This window comes from Rhipicephalus sanguineus, chromosome 2 (genome assembly GCF_013339695.2).
Source record: "Rhipicephalus sanguineus isolate Rsan-2018 chromosome 2, BIME_Rsan_1.4, whole genome shotgun sequence".
NCBI lineage: Eukaryota > Metazoa > Arthropoda > Arachnida > Ixodida > Ixodidae > Rhipicephalus > Rhipicephalus sanguineus.
This window is the reverse complement of record NC_051177.1, coordinates 183,035,046-183,051,215: the sequence shown is the minus strand read 5'-3', so window position 1 is coordinate 183,051,215 and position 16,170 is coordinate 183,035,046. Positions and strand designations below refer to the sequence as shown.

At 47.3% G+C, this 16,170-nt stretch overlaps 2 non-coding genes across 2 annotated transcripts; one reads left to right on the top strand and one right to left on the bottom strand.

Moving 5' to 3' along the window:
- Positions 1–1,299: 1,299 nt before the first annotated feature.
- Trnag-gcc (transfer RNA glycine (anticodon GCC)) lies at positions 1,300–1,370 on the top strand. Its single transcript has one exon. It is a non-coding gene; the product is annotated as a tRNA-Gly (tRNA).
- A 3,344-nt stretch (positions 1,371–4,714) lies between these two features.
- Positions 4,715–4,785, bottom strand: Trnag-gcc (transfer RNA glycine (anticodon GCC)). Its single transcript has one exon. It is a non-coding gene; the product is annotated as a tRNA-Gly (tRNA).
- Positions 4,786–16,170: the final 11,385 nt, after the last annotated feature.

The window sequence follows — 16,170 nt, the reverse complement described above, 5'->3', positions numbered from 1 at the left end:
AAAAACTGTGTTCGCAACGATGCGTCCGGAAGGCAGATTGGGCAGAATCACCTGATAATCCTCAGAACTAGGAACAAAAACCCTGTTACCGCGGCCCACTCGGGCCGCTGAACCCGCTCCGTCGGAGCCAAACATCCCGCGACCGTTTCGCTCGAAAGCCGGAAGTGGAATGGCCACTGAACCACCGACGCCTACGTCCACTCGAGCGGATAGCTTGGACCGCTGCCAGCTGGATCGGCTTATTATAGGTCAGTGAGCGGGCGAGTGCTTGCTTGCGAAAACACGTTTCCCTGTTGGCAGCTGGGGAGACGCTGTGTTCTTCGGTAGCGCAAAACGATTTGATCCATTATTCAAGAACAATAAAGAGCTATCGTATGGTGCCGCCCTTTTAACGGAATTCATGTCGTGTATTTGCGCCCGCTATAGAGACCTGTGGCGTTTCGTTAAAGGGACCGACAACTGGGCGGAACGTGTCATTAGAGCCTGGCAGAAAAAAAAAGACCGTGAATTGTGACAGATTGAAGCAATTTTGTGGCGAGCTGAGTAGGATTTATATTTTTAAATCGCGTTTATATATATATATATATATATATATATATATATATATATATATATATATATATATATATATATATATATATATATATATATATATAGTCACAATAAACTGGTATATATATATGGATCATTCCATGCACACTGTCCCAGTCTGGGCGCTCGCCAAGCATCAATTTCTCTGAAAAAATCTGAGAAAATTACACACATATGGACATTAGTTCTACAGTATTTTCCCAAAATATTTTGAGCGGCAAAAAGGTTTCGGGCACGTGAGCGGCGCCATTCGAAGTTTTCGATATGGTGGAAAACCAGGTACGAAAGAAAACTTCGCTATAAATGGACCGTTTCATGCATTCATTCGAAACTTGCTTTTTTGTGTTTTTGAACTCAGCTCGCCACAAAATTGCTTCAATCTGTCACAATTCACGGTCTTTTAATTTCTGCCAGGATCTAATCACACGTTACGCCCAGTTGTCGGTCCCTTTAACGAAACGCCACAGGTCTCTATAGTGGACGCAAATACACGACATCGAATTCCGATTAAAAGGGCGGCACCATACGATAGCTCTTTATTGTTCTTGAGTAATGGATCAAATCGATTTGCGCTACCGAAGAATACAGCGTCGCCCCAGCTGCCAACAGGGAAACGTGTTTTCGCAAGCAAGCACTCGCCCGCTCACTGACCTATATTAAGCCGATCCAGCTGGCAACGGTCCAAGCTATCCGCTCGATTGGACGTAGGCGTCGGTGGTTCAGTGGTAGAATACTCGCCTGCCACGCGGGTGGCCCGGGTTCGATTCCCGGCCGACGCAAGCTTTTAATTTTTTTTTACTTTTTTCCATGTCAGGTTTGGTGACAACTGGTTGCTAGCGGTCTCGTTTCTTTTCAAGCTAAGCAAACAAAAGTACGAATAATTTTAATCTTCTGCTCCCAATTTCGAAAGTAACGCGTCAAATGCAGGTGCCATCTTTTTTGTGGCCGATAGAGATCTTTTATGTTTATGCTATGGCGGTCAGGCACCTCGTCTTCGCAATGGACACTGTGCGTGGAGGAAGGGCACGCCTTTTTAGAGCGAAGCTTTCTCTGGTAAGCCCGCGCCATGCTGTAGTAGTAATCGTAGTAATAGCGGCTTGCATCCGAAGAAAACTCATGGGCTGAACCATATCTTTTTCAGGCGCCACCTATGAAGAACTGTTTGTACAGTACATTCATGAAATCAATACAATGTTATTTCAAGGCACTTGTTACATGGCAACAAAAACAATGTCGTAATAGGTTAATTTTTGTGTATTATAGGAATCATTCCCAATTACTTTGTAATTAAATATCTGTTTATTCTGAAGCCATTCATGCTCTGTTTTTGCGTAAACAGAATGACATCTCAGGCTACAAATATAGCGCAAATTGGTTTTCGGTGATGTCAATGTTGAGCAAAGAAAAATTATACTTTTAAAGTGGGTCGTGAGAAGCGGCACGTCGAACGACTTGCCGAATACGGTAGTGCCTTCAGCAAAGTGATCATTTGCAATCGTGAGCTACAAAATGAAGTTGAATGATGACAAACTCATGATGCTAGGGGTCCAATTCATCCAAAGCTCAATATATCTTGCTTTCTTACTCCTAGTCGATAAAAATAGGAAAAATAAGTGGTGTACACAATTGTGTACATAGCGTGTAAAAGAAATATAGTCAGAGGCTTTCATGCGCACCACAATTAGAGCTCAAAATTAGAGTACATGTATTTTTATCCATCCCAGCTAAATTGTGTGCTGCTTACGAGGTAAAAAATATTGCTCGCTGCCTTCGCCTTCGCGGCGACTAGTGGGACATGCGAAGTCGCGGCGCATTCGCGCGGAGTGCGCCAATGCGAAGAAAACCACCACTCCGCCGCGCACAAAAACGAAGCGTTCTCGCACTCACCTCCCACTTCTTTGCAGCATGTGTTTTGTGTGCACGACTCCATAATTGCAGAAGATCGAAAAATGTTGACTATAAATGTTTGGCGGCGTTTTCCTCATTAGCATTCCGTGATTCCTGACCGCTAAGCTTTCTGCTGCGCTAAAGAAAACAGGTATCCCATTAAAATTCGCTGTCGCGCGCCTTACGCATCACGCAGAACCAGCTACATGACCATATTATGTAAAGACAAGTATTTTTCGTCTGTCCATTTATATATTCGTGACGCTACGGCTCATCACACGGAATTTCTACAATCAAAGTACCATCAGTGAGCGCCGCCGTGTTCTGCTAATAAAGCGCAACGATTGCTGACAAACCCTCCGTACCTGCCATTTGAGCGAGCACACGTCCGCCTTTAATATTGAAGTTGTCCAACGTGACTTGAGTCAAGACCTTAAAAAAAGAAAGGTGCTTCGGAAGCGACTCGAACCGAACGTTATATGCTATAGTTATCAGGTTAATTTTATTTCCCTAATATTTCATTAACTATGCTTAATTACTCAACTTTTTCATTATTGGCTGAATACCAGAAATATGATCGCGGAGTTGCAGAGCAACTTCGGAAACCACCGTTTCAACCGTTTTCTGTACGATATGTCTCACGTAGTCTTCTATTTCTCATGCACAATATGAAAACAAAAAAGGATAAACGTGACGGAGCGCTTGCGCGCTGATACACTGCTACTATATCGCACTGTTATGTGAACTCAAACTGCGCTTGAGACGACATCAGAGTAGAAGTAGAGAAGACGAACGCAGTAGAAAGGACTGCGTGAGATGTATGATTCGTTCTGTCTACTTCTACACTGGTGTCTCGTCCCAAGCGCAGTTTAAGTTCACATAATGATGCCTTGACTAGGCCCCCAACACATGGTACTGTCGCACTGCTCTCGAGCATGCGCTCTGTGAACCAGGACACCTTGCAGCTTGCTTCATTCCGCACATATGGGGCCCATGGCGTATTTCAAAACGGCGAATGAAAAGCGCTGTACGAGCGTTTTCCGAATAGTACTCCGCATTCTGTAAGTACGGTATAGGTCCGCAGGAGGCCCAGATACTGGCCGCCATTAAAACACTCAGCCGCTTTTTCACAGGCGTAGCCAGTTGCTTCGAACACATACTCTAAAGGCAGCACAAGAAATACGCGGGTGTAGAGTTTCGAGAATTCGATGCATGGATTGATGCATGGATTTTCTTAACTTAAACCCTTTGTCTAAAATTGTTTGACTTTATATAAATAAACACTTAAACTGTCACTAATGCAATACTATAGTAGTGATGAAGTGTTGTGTTGGGCCATCACGCAGATCTAAACAGTATGTATAAAAATGCAGGACGTGCTGTAAAGGGTAACTAAGAATCGATGTATATTTTAGTGGTTCGTTTCAATTCATATTTTGCTCATGATGATTCATTACAAATTTTTCTGTTAACAGTGTCAAGAACATGCTTGTAACTGAGCTGCTGTCTTTGTACGGGCCGAAGGACTCCCTCAAGCCATTCAAATGGCTTTTCCCTTCGCCTCCAATCACATGTATTGTGATGAATCAATAAAGTAAAATCAAATCAAATCAAGAAATATGATGGTTTTGAGGCATATCATTCCTCAATACTCTTTTCATGCAAAGCTAAGGAAACTTCCTGTTTCTGGCCATTTCATGCAAGCTACATGTTCTTAACGGTTAGCCAAAGTGAAAGGTCAGAAAAAATGAAGCCGCCTGTGATTCTGCGGCACTTCGATGTCGCAGAGAAACGTGTGGACAAGCTTACATGACTTGTACGCAATAGGTCTCACTGGTGGTCATATAGGCCTACTCCTGGTATCACCAGGTGTCGAAAAAGACTCGACAGTATACTTACAAGGAGAAAAGTAGCTGCTTGAGCCCCACGTTTTATGGTAACTTTTTTTCTTCCGTGGTCTTGTGTGTCGTTTGTGCGACCGTTAAAACCATCCACGTAGATTTCAGTTGAGACCTTCATAATGCAAATCAATCTTCTATACCGTATCGAAAATAATTATAAAATTTATCAGTGCTCCCTAGGTACAAATATCGTAAAGTCTCTGCTTGGCTTGTACAATTTTGTATTGTGCTTCTCATTTCTGAAATCCCTCTCATCAATTCACGCTGAAGAGCAAGTTGCAGCATCAGCTCTTATTAAAAACTTAGTTGTAAAGTGAAAAAAAAAGGAAGAAACTTGCGTCGGCCGGGAATCGAACCCGGGCCACCCGCGTGGCAGGCGAGTATTCTACCACTGAACCACCGACGCCGACGTAGAGTGCGCCGTGTAGCCTCGATCACTGCCCATCGGCTGGCTAAATGTAGGTCATTGAACGCCGAGCGCTTGTTCGCGAAACGAATGGCCGGGAGCTACACCGCAATAACAAAGGCTTCCAACTGGCGCCGCGAGACACGCGATTTAATCGATGATCCGAAATATAATACAGCACTCCTTTCGTAAAGCCTGAGCATCCGTAGAAAACAATGTCTATTGTGCAGTGTCATGCAGTGTCATACTCACGCTGAATGCCTGTGACGTTTAGTGTGGCGCGATACGCGACCAGCATACGATCACCTTTTCTTAGCGGTACCTTTCAATTTCGGGTGTAAAACCTGCATCTCCCAAGTACACATATGTCTCGTAATGCCCCAGAAGATATGAGTTCTTAGATAGCTAGGCGTCTAAAATATACATCTTAACGGAACATTAAAAAAATACTATTCTTGTTGTATAAGTAAACTACCGAATGAAATAACAAAAGCCCTACTCTTGCCTCGAAAAGATGCTCGGTAAACGAGACCACGCGCACAGAGATTGCAAGCGGCGACGCCACCTGAATTTCCTGCACGAACTCCCAGTTACGTCATATATTTCGGGGACTGAAGGGTCTGAATGAGGGGCTGAAGTTCCGGCGTGGAAATAAAGATAGTATCGTTGATATGCTTTTTTTTTCGTTATAATATTACTATAATGTAGGAACTAACGACAATAGAGGTCTCGAAGAATACATCGTCTTTTCAAGGAACTTCATAAATTCCTGTTGGCCCTTTTAAAAAATGCAGGAAGTTAGGCGGTTTTGTTTCTTTAAAATTATTATTTCTGAGACTCCAAAAGAGCTGACACAGGCATGTAATCGCTACTCATGTCGGATATTATTGATGACTAGATGTGCTATCGCCACTCAAGCGATGAAGCGAGTCGAAGTGTTACCTAAATATGCGTGTTGCGCTTCACCTCTGTACACGACACTGCCATTACCATTACGCCGTCGAAAAGAAACGGACAGAAACGAAGGGACGTGCAGAGAGAGCGAGATATTTTAGATTAGGAAAGACGCTCGTTTCCGCAACAAGAAGGAAACCACGGCGCAGTTTTGTGGGGGCAGGGGAAAGAAGCATGAGAGATAGAGGAGAGTGGAAAGGAGCTGTCACCTAATTGAGATGCGTACCTAAACCCTCTAGGCCAGGCCGGGGTATCATTCTTCCAATTAGAAAGAGCGGTGGATGCCCGCTGGAGGTACCTAATCGAACCCAGAACCTCCCACACTAGAAAGGGACACACCGACTGCCGAGGTGGAAAAGGAGGGGATGCGAGTCTAACTAAGCATCTGCTCAGTTGGCTACCCTACGCATGGGGAAGGGTAAAAGGGGAATAATAGACTAAATACATAACAGCGAGAGGAGAAGGAAAAATAACTAAGGGGTAGTCACTGCAGCGTGACCACAGAAGACACGAACACGCGCTAATACTTCACATATGTTCGTGAAGTCCAGTCGACTGCAGGAATCCCAAAAGCGCGCTTTTTATGGACACGCACATGCAAGAATGCATAGGTCAGAGTCCATACACCCACCACTGTCGTCGCTTTGACAACGTTTCATCGACACGTCAGACTAAATCCTCCGGTTATGGTAAATACATCTTGGCCCAGCTTCTGAACGGTGCCCTACGCAAATAATGTGTACACCATGCCATAAACACATCACAGCATCACAAAGATTGTGGTTGGTCTGGTGCATAAACGTGATCACTGCCAAATAGGGCGAATCAATTTTGTAAAATCTTAGGAGCGGGAGGTTGTTTTCATGAAAGGCCATCTTATAATGTCATTCACCCGTTCGTAGCACGCAGAAAGCCACTATGAACGTGAACAGCGCGCGTAATGCACAAGGACAAAGAAACGACGAGGACTAGCGCTGACTTCCAACTGAAATTTATTAACACAAACATAGAAAAACGAGAACAAGTAGGCACACGTGATCACCGCTCATTTGAATTGCGCATGACGGCAGGCATGGAGAGGGAACCAAGAACCAAAATGAATTAATAAGCAAAAACCACACAATCGCAAAAAGACGTCAGGAGAAGCAACCGGAGTATGTCTAGGTTGTCTGGCCGGATAGCACGCGCATAATCATTGAAGCTGCAGCCATCGCTAAAGGCAATTGTATCAGCAAACCTTCAATCGCCCTCACTGAAAAAGAAATAGATTACCTAGGTTCATCCGGCCAAACAACCTAGACATACTCCGGTTGCTTCTCCTGACGTCTTTTTGCGGTTGTGTGGTTTTTGCTTATTAATTCTTTTTGGTTCTTGGTTCCCTCAATGCCTGCCGTCATGCGCAATTCAAATGAGCGGTGATCACGTGTGCCTACTTGTTCTCGTTTTTCTATGTTTGTGTTAATAAATTTCAGTTGGAAGTCAGCGCTAGTCCTCGTCGTTTCTTTGTCCTTGTGCATTACACGCGCTGTTCACGTCAATATGGAATACCAACTAGCCCGGTCCCACACATTGCCACTATGAAACCCGCACAAATTTCTCAGAAAGCTTCCCAGTTGACGAGAAATTCGTCCTGGCCTATGCACGCCTAAAAGGCTTATCATTTATTATTATTATTTTGACTTTGAAAATAATTACAAGTTGGGTATTTGCTTCATGGTGAGGTATAACTTTACTGCTCATCCGGCGTCACTTACAATGACTGATTGCTTTTTAGCTGCAGATGCATATATATAGTGTCAGTTGCCATGCATTTAGACGGCAGCTCCATCCTAATATACCAAACAAAGAACATCTCTTTCTTGTTTTCGCTGTCGAAAATTGCATAATATGTTTGGTTTTCTTACTTTGTTGCAAAAGCAGCCCACGTAACACTACGAATCTACAGTGTTGTCCTGCCCTGTATGCTCATGCTACATTTAGATTATCGGCACTTCTGAAGGTCTCTTCGTACAGGGTCGGTCACATTTAGGGGTAAAAGAATCGCATTTTAAAACTTACAGCACTTATGGGCGACATCGAATTCACAAAGTTATCGTTTTATTTATCGGCATATAAATAGTAGGCGTCAAATGAGTCGCATTTTTCTCGCGAATAGAAGAAATGTAACAGCACTGGATGTAATACTAATAAGCTGTTTTCCCAACTGTGGGCAACCTTGAAGGTTGCGATTGAGGTGAGGGAAATGTGCTATTGTACATGTATATTCTTTTGGGGAATGTAACCCACTCAAGCAATGCGCTATTTGTATCCTTTAGGGCACTCTAAATAAGCTGAAATACTATTTGGAACCTTGAAGACCACTACGAGGTTCTCTATCGTTCTTGACTGCGCATCCGTTAGCACCGCTACTGAAGGAACATGATTTCTGCTGAACAAGGCAAACTTCAAAGCAGGATCGGGACTGCGCCGAAAGCAGGCAAAAACAAAAATCACGCCATCTCCCGCTAAACGGGACCATGAGGCGATGCGAAGCAGCGTTTCGGCATGTCGAGCCCGCGTTTCAGACGGGGAGTGGAGAGGGGAAGGGGAAGTGGAGAGGGGAAAGGGAATAGGGTTGTGGATAGGAGGAAAAGGGATTGGGGAGGGGAGAGGGGAAGTGGAGAGGGGTATTGGAGAGAGGGAAAGAGAGTGCAGAGGAGGTGGGTGGAGAGGGTTTGCGCATGCGCAGTAAGGGTGGTCACGCCGCACACCACCGGTTTGAACTCCGTAATAAGATGCTTCGCATCTAAAAGCAAGCACGAGGAATATGTTTTCTGGTTATTTGCACAAAGACCCTTTATGGAGCCCTTTTCGTCACAGGAATTTAATTGTTCTGTCCAAATAATGCACGATCCTTCATGTAAGCCTCGTAGGACATAGGGAACAGGTTTTGTTGTTTTCAGGATTTGTGTCCTCACCGCTGAGGCTTGGACCCTAGTACAGCAAGAACGCTGTTGTTTTTCCTCTCAGTGTTGCACCTTAATTCATTTCATTGCCTTCAAGCAGCGTCAGACAGGGCAGATATTAGATGATACCATTGCTAAACTCAGAAACAGATTTTAAATTTATATTAGATTTCAACAGATTAAAATTTTTTAATAACACCTCTATATCCCCTCAGTCAGTCTGAGGCATGCAGAGTCGGCGTGTTGTTGTGTGGTTCAGTGTACAAACTGCGCAGCGCAGAGAGATTCCCGCGTGTCGGCGCCGCAAAGAGCAGACGCGGAAGGCCCCGCTCTGGGAAAGAAAGGCGACTCTGTGGTGACGCCGTCAAAGCGCAGGGCCGCCAAAGCCGCCTCCTTGCTTGTAACAAAAGGGAGGAGATAGGAGCTGAACGGGAAGACCGTCGCGCCGGTGGGACAACCGCGACACACGGCCGCCTGGTTTCAGTTATTGTTTAGTATCCGCATGCACCCCTTTGAGCGTTTACCTGCGCTGCCGTTCCGAGAACCTGCTGCTAACAAGAAACACGTGTCGGCGCCGCAAAAGGGAACGCGAGGAATTGGTCTTGCGACCGCTTGGCCGGATGCGACCGGGGGATGTCTTTGTGTACAATCGCTGTCTGGTCGTAATTACGGAACTCGGAGCGTTCAGGTGAACCGGCCCCCAGCTGCATGTAATGACCGAGTGTCATTAGACTGGCGAGCAACGCACTATCGCGTACACATTTCACCAGTGGCCAGGGCCTGGGGAATTTCTGGCTGCTTGTGTGGCGGCTTCTTGAAAGAGACGTTGGTACGCGGGCCGGTTGAGCCTGAGCCGAGCTTTCGGCGCTGGCGGACGTCAGGGGCATGCTCAGACTATAACGTAGGGGAGAGTGAGATGACACGTGTTGCGCAGTGAACCTATCCCCTCGCGTGTTGTAGATTGTGTCGTACGTTGGACCAATGCCGTGTCTGTCAGGAAAGTGTTTGTGCCATTGGTTATGGTGATGCCAACCCCCAAGTGTGATTGGTTTGTTGAGGGACTCTTTGTCTAACTGAAGGTTGAAAAGAGGCTGTTTTGGATGTGAGAGGAGAGCGGAGGTTCGGGCTTGGACCCGGGCAGACGCCTGAGCGTGGCAATAAAGCGTCTCTTCACTGGACAACGGCTCTTCCTTCGCGCTGCCACCGTGCACTCGAGTCATCGAGGGGCGCCGATTCGAACCTCAAACACCTTCCCTCCTTAGCTAGTGTTGAAGCTAGCAGAGGATAGTAGGGAAAGGAAATTAACTGGCGCAGTCGACCCTAGGATCGGAGAGCCCGCAGTGAGGAAGGTGCTGAAGCCCGGCGAAGCTGTCAAGACGCTCGCTGCTATTGGGACCTGCTGGTGAGCTGCCTGAAGCAGTACTGACATTCCGAGCCTGCCGGTCAACTTTGGAGCCAGGAGTCGAGCGACACGTGAGCGCTAGGTGTCAGCGAACAAGGGCGAAGCCGAACGACTTCGTTGAGCGACTGACGAGGCGCTGCGGTGTCCTGCATCGGGAGGAGAGCGGCAAGAGACGTCGACGTGAGGGACTGACGCAACGGCGAGGGTGGTCCGGTGGAGCACCGCGAGCATCGAGCGACTTCGTAACGACAAGCGTCACAGACGGGACGGACGCAGCTGCAACTGACAACGACGGTGGGCGACGCATCACGGCAAGGTGAGGCTCGCTTTGTGCTCTCTCGGGGCCCTTTTTACTGAATGCACTTGCGTTCAGGCACACTCTGGGAGATGTCGGATTCAGAGGGAAATGTTATGGAAGGTGACAGTGTAAATGGATCGGATCGCACTCGGGAGTTGATGCTTGAGATAGAAGCATTAAAGCTCAAGCTTGAGCTGGAGAAGATGAGGTCGTCGCGTGCCTCTTCAGAGGAGCCGGAAATCCGGAACCGGCATAGTGGTATTGGATGGTACGCGAAAGAGCTGAAAGCAGTCCTTGCGCCCATGCCCACTAATGAGCCAATGATTCCCGCCTGGTTCAAGAATGTGGACGCTCTTTTTGCGGTGTTGAGCATACCTGAGGAAGTGCAGGGCACTGTTATATTGCCATTCTTAACCCTTTCAGCCCTGGATTTTTTATTTTGGTCGGGGAATCTTTTTGTGCGTGTTTTCCTAATAGTTATGACCTCAGAAGACCAAAAACGAAAAATTGAGCCAGTGGTGCAAGTATTAATGGATTTACAGACATGACGTCAAATTAGGTCATCAGGGCTCAGCGGTTGCGAAATGAGAAAAATTGCATCTTTTTTCCTGCTATTCACTAGAGTACACAAAATGTGAACCACGTCTCATTTTTCAGTGTGATACTCATTGAAACAGCTTCGATACGTCGATCCAAAAATGGCGCTTAGTCGCCTCAGCTGACCCGCCTCGCCGTCACCCATGACTTCGGTCAAGCTTCTTCTTCTTTGCGGCTCCCAGCTCCGCAAGCATGTCACAATTTTGATGTCAATCGCAGTGGGGATGATTGAAGAAGTATTCCCCCAAGAATCGGCAGTTTTGGTTTCATTTCCAAGGTGCTAGGGCAAGTTTTGTGTGATGGTGTCAATTGACACCGCCAGGGCCGAAAGGGTTAAATGACAAGATGCGGACATTCGTTGCCAATCAATCGGAGGCTGGGGTAATGGCGTACCCAGATCTAAAATCTAAAGTTTTAAAGGAACTGCGGATGACTCCAAGTGAGTACCGCCGAATGTTTCTAGAAATTAAAAGAGAGGCAGACGAGTCTTGGAGCCAAGTGACGGCACGCCTGGAGACAATGTTCACATACTACCTCAGAAGTAGAGAGGTGCAGTCATTTGAGAGCCTTCAGGAATTGCTGATAGCTGATAGGCTGAAGCAGTTAATGTCAAATGATCTCCGCTCACTGGTCACTCAGCAGGAAGTAAAGGGCTGGTTGAAGCCCAAGGATATAGCGGAGTTAGCCGCAAATTTTGAAGAAAGCCTCGACGGCAGCAGGCAGAGCAATTACCGCGGCACTGCAGTAAGAAATCAGAATTATAGGCCGCACCCCAAACAATCCACTGGTCCAAACTTCAGCCCTAACTCAGGAGTATGTTTTGGATGCGGATAAAGGGGCCACTTTCAAAGGGATTGCGAGTCTTCACGAGACACTGCCGCTAAGAAAGCAGAGGTTGCGTGCGTAGCTCCCCAGAAGGAAAGGTCGTTTGAGAGCCCCGCCACACCGTCGCGGTACCCTGCCTTTATGAACAATTCACTGATGGGAGATCCGAGGATCGAAATTTTCGTCGGAGACAAGCCCTGTTTCGCGCGCATTGACTCAGGTGCGGATATAACAGTGATACGGGCGAAGGAGGTAACTGCCGAGATTTTGGGTCAGAGTAGTGGCATAATAAAGCTAACTGGTGCTTTCGGTCAGGGCGTTACAGCGCGCCTAATGTATGTGCCCCTCGGCCTTCCACACTCGTCAGGGAGCGCTACTCAGCGTGTGACTTTACTTTGCGCCGTAACTGATCAGTTGAGTACCAGTGCGTCCGTACTACTTACTCCGGAAGATTACGAATGCCTTCGTCTCTGCCGTCAAGAGTTAACGAGTGACCTGAAGGAGTATGATATGGGAATCAGCTGCACTACACAGGAGATGGCACCAGAGCAGCATTTACCATTGAGAGACCAAGAGCAGGTGTCTCAAGGCTCTAACCCTAGTGCTAACGCCGTGCAGCGCACATTAGAGGAACCACCAAGCAGTGAGCAACAGGTACCTAACACCGAGGGTGAGGCAAACACCTCGTTAGAAGATAAAGGAGAGGAGGAGCAGGACGCACAGGCGTTGGAACCGCAGGCGTCTAATTTCACGTCAGGTTTGGAGCAGGGGCAAGTTGAAAGTCAGAATTCTGTAGGAGAAGATATTATTGAGGACAGCGAGCGGCTTGGGCCGGTCACTGAGAGTTCTTTCGCAGAGGAGCAAAAACGAGATGAGTCACTGGCCGATGCGTGGCGCCAGGCAAAAGACGGGTCGCACGGCATGGTAATTGACGGTCAGTTGCTCTATCATAGGGAGCAGTTAGACGGGAAACAGTGCCTCCAGTTAGTAGTACCAAAGTCGCGCCGAGCCGAAGTGCTAGAGTTAGCACACGACAGCCCTTGCGGTGGTCACTTCTCAGAAAAGAAAACGAAAAAGCGCATTAAAGCGTCCTTTTATTGGCCATCATTGGGATCGGATGTAAAGCAACATTGTCAGAGCTGTCATGGGTGTCAGGTTCACGCGCGTAGGCTTAAGACCGATCGGGTGCCTATAACGCCTTTGAACAGACCGCAGACACCTTTTGAGGTAATTTATCTTGACTGCATAGGCCCCCTTGAGCCAGCTTCCTCGCGGGGTCATAAGTATGCTTTAAGTGTTGTTGACCTGTGTACACGGTGGGCAGAAGTGATTCCACTGCGGGCATTGACAGCCAAGGCAACGTGTCAAGCTCTAATAGATGTGTTTAGTCGCTGCGGAACGCCTGAGCTGATATGTAGCGACCAAGGGACAAATTTCACGGCTAAACTGACGGTAGAGCTCATGGATAGGTTAGGCGTAAAGATGAGGTTCGCGACGCCCGATCACCCGCAGAGTAACGGCATCGTGGAACGCTGGAATGGGACGTTCAAAGGTATGCTGCGCCACGTAATCGGCACGCACGGGAGAGATTGGGACCGCTACGTGCCTTGCTTGCTGTGGGCGTATCGCGAAGTGGCGCATGACATTACGGGGAAGTCACCGTTCGAACTTATGTATGGTCGCGCACCACATGGGCCCCTAGCATTCTCCGTAAATCGTGGACTGGTGAGTGGACTCCTCCGATTGGGCTAAGCAAACCAGCGGCAGTCTATTTGAAAGAGCTGAGACAACAAATGAGTGAGGTCGCAAAAGTTGTGGATGAGCGCAGCAGCGAAATCCAGAAGCTTTATACACAGAAGTATAACCTTCGCTCCACCCGGAAGGAGTTTTCAGTGGGGGATCAAGTCCTCGTCATGCAAAGTGAGGGCGGCAGCAAATTGCAACCGAAGTGGCAAGGACCAGTGGCCGTAAAAGAGAGAACGCGGGCCGACAGTTACGTTGTAGTGGACGCAACGGGTGCTGAGAGGCTAGTTCATGCTAATAAGCTCCGACCGTATCATGCGCGGGCTAACAATGTAGGGGTGGTATTCGAGGCCGACGCAGAGTTCGGGAACATCGAGATGGCACCGCATGCTGTAAAGTCGTGCGGCCAAGTTTCTGTGGCTGCCCAAGCAACTGATTTAAGTTCTAGCCAAAGGGAGGAACTCAGTGCGGTTCTTCATGAGTATAGAGAGGTGATGTCGGACCGGCCTGGCCGAAGCAAGTTTGGTGAGCGCAAAATCACATTGTCACCCGGTGCTAAGCAGACACGACCACATATGTATAGAGTACCAATGGCCTTAAGGGCAGAAGTTGAACGGCAAATGCACGAATTGCTGGCGTGGGACTTTATCTACCCCGTGCAGAGTGCCTTTGCCCATCCAGTGGTATGTGCGGCCAAACAGGACGGATCCATCAGGATATGTGTAGATTACAGAAGCTTGAACTCCGTTACAGAACCTGACCAATTCCCTATGGGAAATGTGACCGAGCTCTTGTACTCTATAGCCAGGGCAAAATATATATCAGTATTAGACATGACCCGCGGGTATTGGCAAATACCGCTAGACGAAGAATCGCAAAGGTTGACAGCGTTTGCAACACCCAGTGGCTTGTATGCATGGAAGGTTATGCCTTACGGGTTGCGTAATTCTGCGGCAACGTTTCAGCGAGTAGTAAATGAGTTGCTCAGCAACCATCGTCAGTATGCATGTGCTTACATTGATGATATAGCTATATATTCTGAGACATGGCAAGACCACATGCGCCACCTACAGGCAGTATTGCGAGCAATTCAGGAGGCAGGCCTCACGGTAAACCCGGCAAAATGCAAGTTCGCTCAGCCACAGGTCAAATATCTCGGACATGTGGTGGGGTCAGGTTTACACGCTCCGGACTCTGACAAGGTACGCGCTATCCAACGGCTGAAGCCGCCTACGACAAAACGCGAACTGAGGAGTGTCCTAGGGCTTCTGAACTACTATCGAGACTATGTGCCGAACTATTCAAGGCTCGTCTTGCCCCTAACAGCACTCACAAACAAAAGGGTGCCGAACACACTGCCGTGGAACTCGGAGGCACAGGTTGCTTTCGATTCAGTTAAAGAGGCCCTCGCGTCAATTCCTGGAATGACAGCACCAGACCCCAGCAAACCCTTTTGTTTGGCCACGGATGCATCGGAAACGGCAATTGGAGCTTGCCTCTCCCAAAGGATAGGTGAAACTGAACGGCCAGTTGCATTCCTTAGTAAGAAATTGAGCCCGTCGCAACAAAAGTGGTCCACAATTGAACGGGAGGCGTTTGCAATTGTGTGGGCGCTAGAGTCTTTGGGTACGTGGCTATTTGGCACAAAGGTCAAAATAATGACCGACCATGACCCGCTGACTTTCCTGACTCGCGCGGCCCCCTCAAGTGCTAGGCTAACGCGGTGGGCATTGGCGATCCAAAAATATGACATAGAAATTGTTCATATCAAAGGCGCGCTGAACAAGGCTGCTCTCTCGCGTCTCGGATGATCATTTGGGTTGTGTTCATACAACCGTTATGTCAGTAGACTGTTATAAATGTTATGTAAGTAGCCTGTTATGTTTGAAGCAGACTGTTTATTACTTTATCGGTAGCCATTGAACTAGTTACTCTGGATCGAATGAATGAGCAAGTTTTCTTTTTGCATTTCGGATATAAGTGTCAAGTGTTTGTAACGTAGCTCAGAAAGACGAACATTTGTGTATATATGAAAATGTCTTGTTATCGTAGGCATTCCTTTTGTTATTGCAGTGTAGACTTACCCTTAAGTCACAGAACTGTGTGTATAGGTGTATCAGATTTGTTTTGTAGGGCCAGTGTTGCTATGTAACGAAGCGATGTTTTGGGGAATGTGTTGATTCTTTTTCGAACCGGGTGCGATCCTTTGAGCCTAAGATATAGCTGACGCGGAGTCCGTCGCCTCCTTTGAGTGTGTTCTGCGGGGCCTGAAGGGCGCACAAAGTGAGTCTCACGTGTTGGGACAATGATGGTGCGGTGAATGTGAGAGACACTATGCAACAGGACTCCGGAAAGTTTGCGTGCCTTGTGTCAAGCTACCATGAGCTCATTAATACTGTTGATTTCATTCAGAGTGTGTCATAATTGTTGGTCGTCGCACGGATTTTGTTTGTTTCTTCTCCGCAGTATGTCGAGAAAGTTGTTATTTTGAGTGTGAAATGGAAATTGGTCCAGCACTTGCGTGCGTGAAGAGTTTCGTATTTATTTTGTGCGGTGTTTTTTTTTGTTTTTTTTTATCGTGTTACGTGGACATCGAGTGTCCAGTAACACTCTTGAGGGGG